Genomic DNA, 13,316 nt, shown 5'->3' with positions numbered 1-13,316 from the left:
TTTATTGCATTTTGGTCTGTTCAGTCTTTCCTAAATTCCAGGTACAACGTCCTTTCTTTTTGCTTTGCCTTTCTCCTGGTGGCTGTGTGGTTTAGAAATTGGTGTTTCTGGCACATTTTCAAGCTATCTTTCAAAATAAACACCTTTCCCAGAGGTGAGGGCAACCTGAGGCCCTGATTGCATCAAGTGTCATTAACCAAACAGCACCAGAGACAGAGGTGATTAATACACACCCTTGGAGCTTTGCAGTGAAGCTTAATGGTATGATCTTGGAGCAAACAGTGTAAAGCCTTTGGAGATTCAGCTGAAGCCTGTGTGCTTTTAGCTGTGGATTTCTGGGGTTATTTTCAACACGAGGCACTGGTGTCCTTGCTAGGGGAAAACAAACTGTGCTTTACAGTATTTGCTGTGGGAATGGTGATACCAGTGGTTTACAAACCATTCTCTTTGTTCATACAGCAACTGGAGCATGGTCAGGATGGTGGCACCAGGGCTGGGTCCCTTTGCTGAGGGGTCACTGACCATCCCCAGCTGACCAGGACCCCTGGGCAGGGCTTGGTGTGAGAGCCCAGGGTGGTGTGTGGTGAGAAGTGCCCCTGCCAGGCCATCCCTGCTGTGTCTGTGCTCCCTCTGTGATCCTGGATCTCACTCAGAGCTCCCTGGGAACAGCCTGATGGGCTCACATGCCTTGGGAATGCCCTTGTGTGGGCTGGGTGTTCTGGGTCTCCTCTTTGGAGGGGGTGCAGAGCAGACATCTCCATCCCCTTCCCCATCTCCATCCCATCCCCATCCCCTTCCCCATCTCCATCCCATCTCCATCCCCATCCCCTTCCCCATCCCCATCCCATCCCATCCCCATCCCCATCCCCTTCCCCATCCCCATCCCATCCCCATCCTCATCCCATCCCCATCCCCATCCCATCCCCATCCCCATCCCAGTGCTCTGGATCCAGCAGGGAGCCCTTGCTGGTGTGGTTTAGGAGCTGAGCTCTGGAGCAGTGGGAAGCAGTGTAACAGAATTACAAAGGCATTTTGCTCTGAGCAGCGTTTATGGAGCCAAAAATGAGGAGGGAATCCGGGGAAGCTGGGTGAAGGCCTTCAGGTAAAAAAGAAACAAACCCAAAGGGTTGGGGACTTGACTCAGTGGGGCAGGTGACACTTACAATAGAAAACACTTATCTGTGTTTCCTTTTGAAATATGTCCTGCATCCTTGGGAGGCTTCTTAGCAGCCTTTGGATCAGTGCCCTGCCTATTCAAAGCCCTTCTCCTTGCAGCAAAGGGCTGTAATTTGCAGCTTGTTTCGGGTGGTTTTTACTCGGTGCTTTGCAGGACTGTGCTTGGCTGTGCTCTCCTGGAACGCAGACAAAAGGAGGGGACCCAAGAGGACCCCACCACCCCCTATTCTGCATTGTGTGGATGTCTGCTGTGACACACAGGGGTGGTGGGAGAGGGCACGGTCCTGGCAGGAGCGCGGGAGTGTGGGGCATGTCCTGGACCCTCCATCCCCTTCATCCCTGATGTCAGAGCACTCCTGCTGTGCTGCACATCCCACGTGTGCCTGGGCACCAGCAGCGCCCTGGGGAGAGGTGCTGTAATTAACCACCCCATTAGGAGGGAGCCCTTCCCATCAGCTCCTCTCTGCCAGCACATTCTCCTCTGCTGTCTCTTTTTTCTAGTAGAAAGCTCTTCCTACAAGTGGTACTTGTGTAACTTGGCAAGGATGTTTTGATGGGCTGGCTGCATTGTTCATTGAATTACTGTCTGGCTGGAAAGCCAAGGGCTGCAATTTTCTGTGCATTATTATTCTTGGGATTCAGCCTCTTAGAAATGCAAAGTGGGACAGTTTGCTGCTGGAAACATTTCCCAACAGTTCGGGCCTGGCAAGAGATGGAGGGATCTCTTGGGCTTCAGTAACCTTCAGGTTTTCACATGCTTTGACATGCATTTTGAGTGAGTCCTTTTATTTATTTCAATAGTTCTGTCAAACATTCCTCCTGCCTTGTATTAACTATGGCTTCACTGCCCTAAAATAACCCAGCAGGGTTAGGAATATTTGCCACAGGAATCTTGTAAATGGCTTGCACATAATTATGTTTTTATTCCAAGGCAAAGGAGATATAACTCTTCAAAATGGATAAAAATCTTGAAATGAACATCTGGACATACAAATTAAATTGCTCTTAGTGTAAGGACACTACAGTACTTTATTCTCCCTGGCAGGCTTCAGCACACTTGCAGACTCGACACTAATCCACAGGATCAGAGTCATCTTGTAAACTTAATGTCTCTAAATGTTTTCACATATTTTTATTGCAAATCTATCCTTTCAGGACATTAGAGATCAGCCTGAGCCCTGGTAAGGCACACGTAGCCTCTCTGCATTGACTGAGAGCTTTATATACTCAGATTGAGATAGCCTTGGGTCTCAGGAGCAAATCATTCTTCTGACAACAAACCCTCCCCTGCCCTGCACAAGCTGTCACCCTCACCATCAATGAAATTATAGATTAGGTTATTGATTATTTTTCTTTTTTTTTCCTTCCACTTACTTTCAGACTCTCATGAAAATTCAAGACATTTCATATCTTTCTATTGACAAAAGCAACAACTAAATCAGATTATGCAACTCTCTTAATTCCCAGAAGTAATTTCCAAATTGTTCTTAGGTCCTTTGCCTGTCTGGTGCTTGAATTTGGATAGAGCAATCTGAGATACTTGCAGCTTGTCATGGTTTAAATCTTAATTAGTTCATAGGAATGCATCCTTTTGAAATGCAATACTTGGACTTTCTCTAGGCTACTCTTTTTGCTTCTAAAAGGAAATAAAATATCCAGTATCATAATGAAGCATTTCTACTCATTTATGTTAGAAGCTTTTGAAGAGTATTTAAAGAAAGCAAAGTCAATGGACTAACTGCTCATAGAACAGGGGAGCAGGAGGTGGTGTTGGTTTCTGGTTTTGGGGTCAGGTCCCCTTGTGTGCCACGGCTGGTGGCAGCAGTGCCATTGCTAAGGCCATGCCACTTGACATTGATGTTGGCCCTCCCTGCATGTATTTGGGAGATTTGATGCAGTTCTGGTGCTTCTAGACAGGCTGGGGGAGCTTGAACTGGCTGAACAAATAATTCTTGATATAGAGGCAGAAAGCTGATCATTTTGGGCACTTTTTATTTAAACAGAAAAAGAGCAGGGCACCAGTAAATACAGAACTTATCACTCGACCAAGGCAGTAACGTCAGCACTTCAGTCAGGTTTCCAGGGGGAGATTTATGACTCCTGAGATGATGCTTGTATAAAACTTGTTTGGCAGTGATTTTCAAAGGCTGCAGCAGGGAGGAACTGCTGGGGTGGCTGATTGTGTGTGCAGAATGCTGAGGAGCTGGGTGGGAGGTGAGGCTGGAGAGAGGAGAGGCCACAGGAACAGCAGGGGATGGGGGAAAGAAACCCAGAGCGGTGACTTCCCCACGCCCAGATGTGACAGAGGTGCACAGGGTCTGACAGAGTCAGGGTTATGCCCTGCCCATGTTAAACACTCCCATAAATGCAAAGAATAAACCCCATAAATCCTGATGGTAGGTTTGATAGTTATGTTTTATATAAATGGACACTTAAAAATAAAAAAAGAAAATATAGTTTTCCCGTGATCTGCTTTTCTCTGTGGCTGTTGTTGGGCCTCCAGCAGGATAAATGACCAGGATGGAGCCAGCCTTCTCTAAAAGGTGTGAGAGGGTGCTTAGATGAGCACGGGGACAGCTCCAGCCACCAAAGAACAGTCCCTTGCCCACTGTTGTGCAGTGCATTCTTAGATTAGATTTTTGCACAAGAGCACATGTTGGCTGGTTTCCCCTTTAACCCTGGAGGTGCTGGTCAGTATTGCCATGTCCTCTGTCATATTTCAGCCACTCAGGCACTGGGAAGTGCACACATGCACTGTCAGAAGCAGAGGTGTCTTCTTTAATACACTGTCTTCTGGATCTGCCCTCATTTTCAGCGCTTGAGTGGAAACACGGCTGTTTTAAATAAAAATTTGGTTTAATGTGCTTTTAAATTGGAGGCAACTGCACTAGTTATGCAATTAACTGCAAATATTGAGTTCGAGAAAGGGCAATGCAAGTACTTCCAAAATAATCAGAAGTGTTTTTAAATGGATGGCTAATGGAGAACAGACACTGCAGTGTGAGCTGCCTGTGTTCCCTAACAAAGCATTCTTTACCCAGGCTCTGCATAAGCTCCTTTTCAGCGTGTACATTAGAGCAGGAGTCTGGCAGGCTGTCTCGTCATGTGTCTTGTCCTGTAGAGCCACTTATTGGATTTCATCTGCTTACCCTTGTGTGATCATCAGGGCAGTGCTTAAAAGCAGCTCTTGTATGAAAACAAACGCAGCAGATTATGCAGCCTTAGTCTCTTCATGGAAGAGAGGAGGGGAGAGATGGGGAAGGGAGGAAGCCTCCATTCCTGACCTTTAACTCAGCAGTAAACATAAATCTCCTCTAATGCTCTGCATTAGACCTTTGGAAGAAGGGGCAGCCAACTCAGGCAGACTACAAGGATGTGGTGAGGTTATGCAGGGAGAAAACGAGAAGGGCCAAAGCCCAACTAGAACTTAATCTGGCTACTGCCATAAAAGACAATAAGAAATGTTTCTATAAAAACACTGGCAGCAAAAGGAGGGCCAAGGACACTCTCCATCCTCTATCTGATGCAGGAGGAAACACAGTGACAAAGGATGAGAAAAAGGCTGAGGTACTTAATGCCTTCTTTGCCTCAGTCTTTAATTGTAAGACCAGTTGTCCTCAGAGGACCCAGCCCCTGAGCTGGAGACAGGGAGCAGAATAAATAATCCCATAATCCACAGGGAGCTGTCACAGTGAGCATTCCCCTGCTACATGGGCCACCTTCAAGGCGTGGTGGAATGCCCTGCCGAGCCCTAGCTCCACAAATGAACCAATATCCTTTTGGTAATCGTTGTGGAGATTGGTCAGCCTTGGAAGGCACATCCCAACTGTCTGAGTAATTACACCAAAAACTTGAATTTCTGTATGCAAAATAATGGGGACTAACATTTGTGGCATTTTTGGGGTCCCCAGGACGAAGGAGGAATTTATTTAATCTGACTCCATGTTCTTATAAGGTAAATTTATTATTTTATTTACTTATATTAAAGAATGCTATACTAAACTATACTAAAAAATAGAGAAAGGATACAGACAGAAGGTTACAAAGAATGATAATGAAAACTTGTGACCTCTTCCAGAGTTCCAACACAGCTGATGGTGATTGTTCAGTAACTGAGGTATCTCAGAGCTTGCTTTCATTTAAAATTTGCTTATAGTTTCCATATTCACAAAATCTTTTGCCAGACAATCATATTTATAAGGCTTTCCTGTCTCATCTTCCCCAACAAGCAGGGGTTTAGGCAGGCCCTGCACATCTAACCTGTCTTTATGACTGGGTGACCCACTTGGTGCCTGAGGGAAGGGCTGGAGTGTCCCCTTCTCCTGGGGACCCTGAGAGCCATGGCTGGGACAGCTGCACTGAGTGCTGGGTGAAACACAGGCAGATGCCTCAGTGGGGTGGGCAGTGAAGGTGCAGCCAGCTGCTCACAAGGGGTGTTCCCTGGGCTCAGTGCTGGAGCCAGCCCAGTTTAGTGTCCTTAGCAGTGGTCTGGACGAGGGGATTGAGGCCACCAGGGTGGGTGGAGTGTTGATCTGCTGGAGGGCACAAAGCTCTGCAGAGGGATCTGGATCCATGGACTGAAAACAAGTCATGGAAAGGTTACTCTCTTAAAACAAGCACGTTTGCTGCTGGAGTTGTGTCCAAAATTAAAAGCAAAGACCTAAAAATACTACCACCAGTTTGCTTTATATTATGTAGCTGCCCACCCAGAACATCACCTCCCAGAAGTGGCTCTTTCTCACCTTGTAGGTGATGTTAAGTCGTTCATTCCCTTTCTTTTTTGCAGAGTCAGTTATGTTCCAGCTTGGGGAAGCTGTTACATTTCCCTGCTCTCCAGGCATGATGTGCAATTGTGATTCCATGCACAGCCCTTCCCCTGGGATGGGCTGCTCTGAAGGTTGCTGTCTTTGGCTCCACGTTAGAGTGGAGATGTTTTGAACAAGACCAGGCTCTCTGTGGAGTTCAGGCTATCTTGTTCAGACTCAGAGATCTTAGAGAGCTCAGGGAGCTGGAACATCATTTGAGCTGAAATGACATAATCTGTTCTGTTTTGGTTTGATTTTTCTCCCCTTTTCTAGTTTTATGCTCAACTGGTGTCAAAATCTTTCGATGGGAGTAGAGGACCTCAACACTTGTGGAAAGAGCAGCAGATCCACTTGTGTCTGGTGGATCTGCTGGCCCTGCTGTCACCTCTGCACTTTGTCTTGAGAGCTCAGGTGATTTTCTAAGGCTGTGCAGTGAGCAAGGAACCAGGAATGAATGTTGCTGTCCCTTGTGGTCCCACTGCACCTCCTGCACTGCTGTGTGCTGTTCTCACCTGAGCAGCAGCCACACCTGGGCTCTGTGGCTGGTGGGTGAAAGGGTCTCCAGTCTGTGCCTCTGCTGCCCTGAAATCTGTGTGAGTTGGCAAAGGGGATGAAGGTTTCTCCAGGGTGAGTCAGCTTTGAAGCAGGAGATTGTGTCAGTGTGTGGGATGTGGCTCAGCTGGGATGGTTTGGGTCCATCAGGAGTTGTCCTCCTGTGCTGGGGTCTGTACTGGTGGGGCTGATCCCAAGCCACAGAACAGATCTGCTCCTTCATAGCAGGGCTGGAGTTATTGGAGAGAAAAATCACTCCCTTCTCTAGGGAAGTGGTGCTGGTTGGATGGAAACCACTTAAAGGAAACTGCCACATAAACTGGTGATTGTGAAGTGAAAGAGTTGGAGGAGCTGGGGAAGAGTTTGAGCTGGAGCTGCAGGAAGCCAATAAAGCAGCTTTGGCATGCTCCCAGGGCAAGCCAAGGAGAAATACATTAGTGTTCAACAGGTACCTGAATGGTCGTGGGCACAGGTGTGGCTGGGCAGGAAAGGCTGCAGAGTGATGGTGGGAAGTCCACAGCAAATGGAGCAAATCCCAGGGGTGCACCAGGACTATTCATCCTGCATGTGCCCTCCTTGAGCAGAATTCCTGAGGGGAAAGCACAGTGTAAATTAAAAACAGAAGTGATGATTGCAGAGAAAAAACCAGGTGATGGATTGAGAAGTTGCTGTAGAAGAGGGAGGAGCTAGGGAGATGAGATATGGATATGAAATGTAAATGAAGCTTGGAGGTGATTAAATGGACTTTTCTACAGTCATTTCTTATGCTGGATTTGGGAGGCTGGGCTGACAGAGGAGGAGGAGGAAAAACACCACAACTCAGGAATCAGCAGCGTTTCCCTGCTGATCATGTAGGCAGAAAACAGAGCCAAGCCTCTCTGTTGGTGGGGCTGAACTGAATCAAACCCTCCAAATGCAAACCTTGGCCATGGGACTCTTGTGTCATGCAAAGGGAATTTGCCTTTCCCAGCAGCCCCCTGCAGAGGAATTAGTAATTCCTTATGACATCTCATGGCAAAATGGTTTTGTGAGACGTGGTGTGGAGGTGTGGAAAGAGGAAATGAGTGAGATGTTTTTAATTCCAGATAATTTGTTTGGTGTGTAGCTGTGAATTAGACACATAGGGAGTCAAAGTTAATGGATGAAGAGTGTATTAAAAGAGACAGAGTAATGTTACCAAGAGAAGAACAGAATTGTTCTCACCAGGCAATGCATTTTGCAGAAGAGAGGACTGTCATCTGGTTTTGTTACAAAATAGAGGTTAGCCTCTTCTTCTTCTTTTTTAAATTTTCCTCCCTTAAACTATACCTGTTTGTGATGTTTTTTCACAACAAACACATTTTTTCCTTAAAATTGCAGTTTTGGAAAGAATACAAATCCAAATGGTAAAGTAATTAAGATGTCCTGCAGGAGGATGCCTGTTGGCTTTGCATTTCCTGCACGTTTGGGAGCAGAAGAGCAGATCTGGTCACAGGATGAGCACTTGCATGACATTAATCTCACCTTTATGGACTGCCACAAATTGTCCTGTGGCAAGCAGGCACTTAGGAATTTGCTCAGCATATCAAACACAGGATCTTTTCCAGCTTGGGGCAGGGAGGTAGGTTATGGTGTGCTGCTGCAGCCACGTCATTCCCTGCACATGGGAAAATCCTGAAGCCCCAGGAACTTTCCCTCTGAATGACAAGGTCTAAATCCTGGTGCTTGCAGGCTCTTGATAGTTCTACTTCTCTGGGGCATAATCCAAATCCCAAAGAAAACTCTTATTAATCTGTTGTGCATGTGAAGGAAGTGCCAAAGAATACATGACAGCTTCAGATCCTGCTGTATCCATAAGTGACTTCCATGGGGTGTCCAATGTGCATGAAGAACTCCAAGAAAAACCTGGTGGAGACCTGCAGCAGTGTTAGTCTTCCTTTTGTTTTTTATTATTTCAAGGAAATGCTTGTTTCAAAGAGAAAAGGCTTTAATCATTTGGCTTGTGAGGGAGTTGTCTCTTTAATCTCTTACACTTTGGTTTTGGCTTCCTTCAAACAATCTTTGCAGCACTGGTGTCATTGGTGCCTGTTTGCTCAGATCAGGCCTTCCAGAGGGGAATGAAAGCAGTGTTTCCTGATTTAGAAAAAGAAAACAAAAAAGAAAAAAGAAGTAAAAAGGGACAGAAAAGATTATTGCAGTGCCAGGTTTTTAAGGTACCAAGCCTGGCTTGCATCCCTGAGATGAAAAGGAAATTGAATATTGTGTTTTCTAAAGGACTTTTTTTATCCCTGCTGGATATAGATCTATCAGCCAAATATTGAAATAGAGGCACCTGGTTTGGTGCATGGCTCCAGCTCACATGGAGCCTTCATCCCCCTGCCTTTGATTTCCACAGGGAACTCAGAGCCACAGGAATGCTGAGCACAAGCAAAGCTCCAGTCCTGATAGTTCTGATATAGCTTTCCCAAGCTTTGGGCAAACACCAATGGTCTGATGGAGCACTGGAGCAGGGCCTGGGAGGGTGCTCTGAGCATGGCCATCCCCAACCCTGAGTGCTGGGAGTTCAGGTGTTCACATCAAAACCTTCCTTTGCCTTTGGCTGTGGCTGGAGCTCTGCCTTTCCCCCAGCCTGTCACTGCCCAAGACAATAATCTGTGTCCATGCTGGAGGTGTGGAGTACAAATTAAAATCCAAGTTAGTTTTAAAACTGAAAACCACCTTCTGTTTTCAGCAGAACATCTTATGCATCACTAAATTCTTTTTCCTCCCACTTCTTTTGTTCTCCACTTTGAAAATGCACATGAAACATGCCTGGTAATTAACAAGATGGTACCAGGTTTGGAGGGGGGAAACAAGTGTGTTAATTCTTTTAAGGCAGTGTTAAAAAAATATTTGAAATGTTTTCCCAGTGGTGATGGGATTTTACCTTGTAAAATTGCATGAAAAGCGAAATCCTGTTCTGTGATGATACTAAACTGTATAATGTAAGGTCACAAGGTCCAAGGAAACACGTTTTCCTAGAGGAGATAGAAGTGTTTATCTAGTCAAGTGAGTCATTTTCCTAGAGAAACAAGTTTTTTAACAACTGTAGAAAATTAATTTTCTGTAGGGAATAGTGAACCTTTAATCTCAGCTTCCCTGCTCAGCATTAGGAAAATCTTCACTAGACAGTGACTGGTATCTGTGAGCCTCACGATGGTAACATTTCTGATGAACACCAGGTTTCTGAGTGCTTTTCTGAACGCTGCCAGCATGGAAAATCCAGCCCTGATTTGGATTTAGCAGTGGGGCAGCATCTTGTTTGAAAGCAGCAAACTTTCATGTGTTTACAGCTTTGGGTTTTGGCAATGCTTGTTTGTATTACCTGTGAGCAAGGAGCCTTGAAGGGCTTTAGAGATGTGAGTCATGAATTCAACTTCATTTCTTCCCAGGTCTCTGGAAAGCTGAGGCAGGTAACCTGATTCATTTGTATTTTAAACTAGAAGAAAATTGTACCATTTCTGGGGGTTTTAGATAAATAAGTGCGTTGTTACAATTTTTTTTGTTGTTGTTTGAAAGCAACAACAAAAAATTCTGAATAATAGTGTTTTCTTTGAAATGGATTAAAGCTGTTGATAAGAACCAAGTCTCCCAAGACTGGGATGAGTGATGGTTGTGCTGTGCTTGCAGTTGCCTGATCCAATTTCATAGAATCACCAACTGGTTTGGGTTGGAAGGGACCTTAAAGATCCTCTAGTTCCACCCCCTGCCATGGGCAGGGACACCTTCCACTGGACCAGGCTGCTCCAAGCCCTGCCCAGCCTGGCCTTGGGCACTTTATTGGTCATTGTTTTACTTTGCAAAATCACTGCTGTGCAGCAGGTTCCAGCTCTGAGTTGTATAATGATGGTTCACCAGAGAACCTCAGAACAGGAGAAAATATCTGTATGGTCCCCCCAAAGCCAGCAGTGGCTGTTGGAATCTGCCATTATCCCAGAGTTACAGATGAAAGGTACTGTAGATTCTCTAAAGACAGAGGCGACAAGACAAAAAAAATTGGATTTGAGGAGTCTTGTAGTTCAGTGAGTTGTGAGTTGAATTGGCAGAATGCAAACTGGGGAGTCCTGCCTTGGGACTGACCCACACAGGGGCTGCTCCTGCCTTGGGCTGCAGAATTTCCCCCATCCCATGGTTGAGGTGTGTTATACAAATCCCATTCACCTTGCTGATTCAATGCAGCCATCCCCAGTGAAAATGGGATTTGATGTTCTCTTAGCAAAATTCATGTATAAAGAAAGGAGTTCTTAAGCCAGACATTAAATTCCACTTCCTGTGTGTTTCCCAGGCATGCTGGAGCTGCTGTGCTGGTTCATAGTGTTGAGCTGCTGCTCACTCCCTGTGCTGCAGCCTCTCCCTCAGCTGTGGCCAGGTCTCTGTTTGATTTCCCTCCTGCTGGAACAGCTGCCCGTGTCTGACAGCTCCTTGCAGCCAACACAAACCAGGCATGATTCATTCACAAAATATTTCTGAGTGAGGAGCTGGGCTGTAGCTCTGCTCTGGTCTTACACTGCTTTAACTGCCCTGGTGGGAAAGAAGTGGCTCCTCAGAATGTAGCAGTCACATCTCACCTTGGGGTGAAATTTTTCTCCCATCTTGCCCTGCTTTTGGTTCCAGGTAGGAACTGTCACTGCAGAGTCAATAAAGCAGCTGAGAGAGGCTCCTGGGACTGAGGATTTCTGCCAAGTTGGCCTTGGTATGTCCCAGGGCTCCTTAACATGATGAGTCCCAAGCAGTCAGACCTGCCTTGATTCAGAGGGGCAATACCTTCCCCAGTAGCTGCCAAGTTTTCAGCTGTGTAGGGGATGTTATAAAATGAAAGATGTTTCCACCAAACTCTTTCTATTCTGACAAACTAATGAAAGAATGTGCTGCATTTTCCTATACAGATGATCCTCCCTTGCACTTGGTTTCACTTGGAATTATGGCAGATGTGCTGTCCTATTGCCTTAGGGAGGATAGACTTTGCCATTGTCCAGAGTGGAGGGAGACCTGGAAATCTGGAAGTTACCTGCTCTGTGTTACTGAAGTTTCATTTAAAGCTGTCTAGAATGAGCTTAGATCTGCATGGATGTTTGCTCTGCTCATGGGAGAGAGATGAGGAGAAGTGAGAGAGTTGTTCTTCACCCTATTTGCTGAACAAGCTCATTTGTACAGTCAGATTTTTGGCAGCCTCTTGTCCCTCCTGGTGCTTGCAGGGCTCTGGAGTGTTTCTACAGCGTCCTTCATGTCAACAGGCTACAGTGTAATATTGGCATTTGTTTGCTACCTTCTGCCAGAGAAGGTGATTTTTTAAAGAATAAATGGCTGTTTTGGAGGCTTCCCTTTAGCAGCTCTTCATCAGGAGGATTGGCCCTGCAGAGGCTGTGAGGTGTGCACTGGGAATGCCATGTTGGTAATATTTAGAGCCATAAAAGTCTGGCTATTGGACAAGCTCCTAATTGCTTCAATCTCTCTTGGTCTTACTGGAAGTTGGATAGATCATTCAAAACAAGATGGTTGCATTTGCATTAATCTCCATACTTAGGTCAAAGGTTCTTTTTTTTTTTTTCACCTCAGAGAAAGATGAAAAAATTAATTTTCCACTTGTAGTTTTAAATGACAGGCATTACTGTGCATATGATTGGTTTTGTCATATCCTCCCCACTTATGTGCTGCTCCAATTGGACTCAGCTCAGCAGGGCAGGCCTGTGGTGCTCTTAAAATACTTTAAAATTTCCATGTAGACTTTGCCCTGGATTGGTGTCATAAGAGATGCCATCAAGCAGAAATAAATAAAAGCAATAGAAATGAAACTTTCATGATTCTTTGATTCTTCAAGTTGCATTTTTTCCAAAATAAGTGGAAGCGAGGTATTCCTTGCAGGTGTTGGAATGGAAGTTATTGCATTCATTCATCAGCAAGCTGATCTCTGTTGCTGTTCATGGAAGGCAGTATCTCAAAAATACATTCTCAATGTCTGCAAAACTGTGTGCTGCTGAAAGCTACCAAATTATATTCTCTCTTTCTCCTTTCTGATGAGCAGATCGATAAAGGAGGCATTTCCATAACATGGTATTTACCCTCTCTACAGTTGAAATACAATATTTACAGTTGCAAATATTCTTCACAGCTGGTAGCTGGTTTCTCTATCCTGCTTTTATGATAGGTTTACAGTACATTGCTATCGCAATCCAACCTGCTTTTTTGACTGCCTCAGAAAAAAAAAAAGACAAGGCAGCTGCTTTGAGGTCTTGTGGAGTGTTTGTGCATGAGATGTGTGTTTATTTGGGTTAAATTCTGAAGGGAACCTTCCTGGAGATGGTCAGTCTCTTAAAACAATTACCATTCCAATAGGGTACAGAGGAGGAAGGAATACTAATGTCCTGATGATGTATCTGAAGCCATGAAGGGGCTTAGACTCAGATGCTTGAAGGTATTTATGCAGAGATCTTTAGAGACTCTGGAGGCATGGTGAAGGTCACAGGATAAGGACTAGCAGCAAGCCAAGCTACAAACCCAAAGCACCTTAGTCATGAGTGCCTTAATTGTTGGGGTGTTTTTCTCCTTTAGCTTTACTAACATGGAGGTGCTGCCTTTATTTTCAGAGTTCATTGTTTTTCTCAAGGTATATGTAATGAATTAAAGCTTGTTGGGTATGAGCTGGATTTTCTTTGTTACCCATCAGAGGTCTCCTAGATGTTAAGGGTGCAGCCCTCTGAACATCACCATTTTCACAAACTCTACCCTCAGCAGTTTCTCGATTGCTCAGAGGGAGGTGTGGGGCTT

The 13,316-nt window shown here is 45.3% G+C and overlaps 1 protein-coding gene across 2 annotated transcripts in view; it reads left to right on the top strand.

Moving 5' to 3' along the window:
• Positions 1-13,316, top strand: part of AUTS2 (activator of transcription and developmental regulator AUTS2) — an 805,862-nt gene that overhangs the window by 73,323 nt on the left and 719,223 nt on the right. The window lies entirely within an intron of this gene.

The sequence above is a fragment of the Molothrus aeneus genome, chromosome 20, assembly GCF_037042795.1.
Source record: "Molothrus aeneus isolate 106 chromosome 20, BPBGC_Maene_1.0, whole genome shotgun sequence".
Classification (NCBI taxonomy): Eukaryota; Metazoa; Chordata; class Aves; order Passeriformes; family Icteridae; genus Molothrus; species Molothrus aeneus.
Note: the sequence above shows the minus strand (reverse complement) of the source record. Positions and strands in the feature narration are given on the sequence as shown.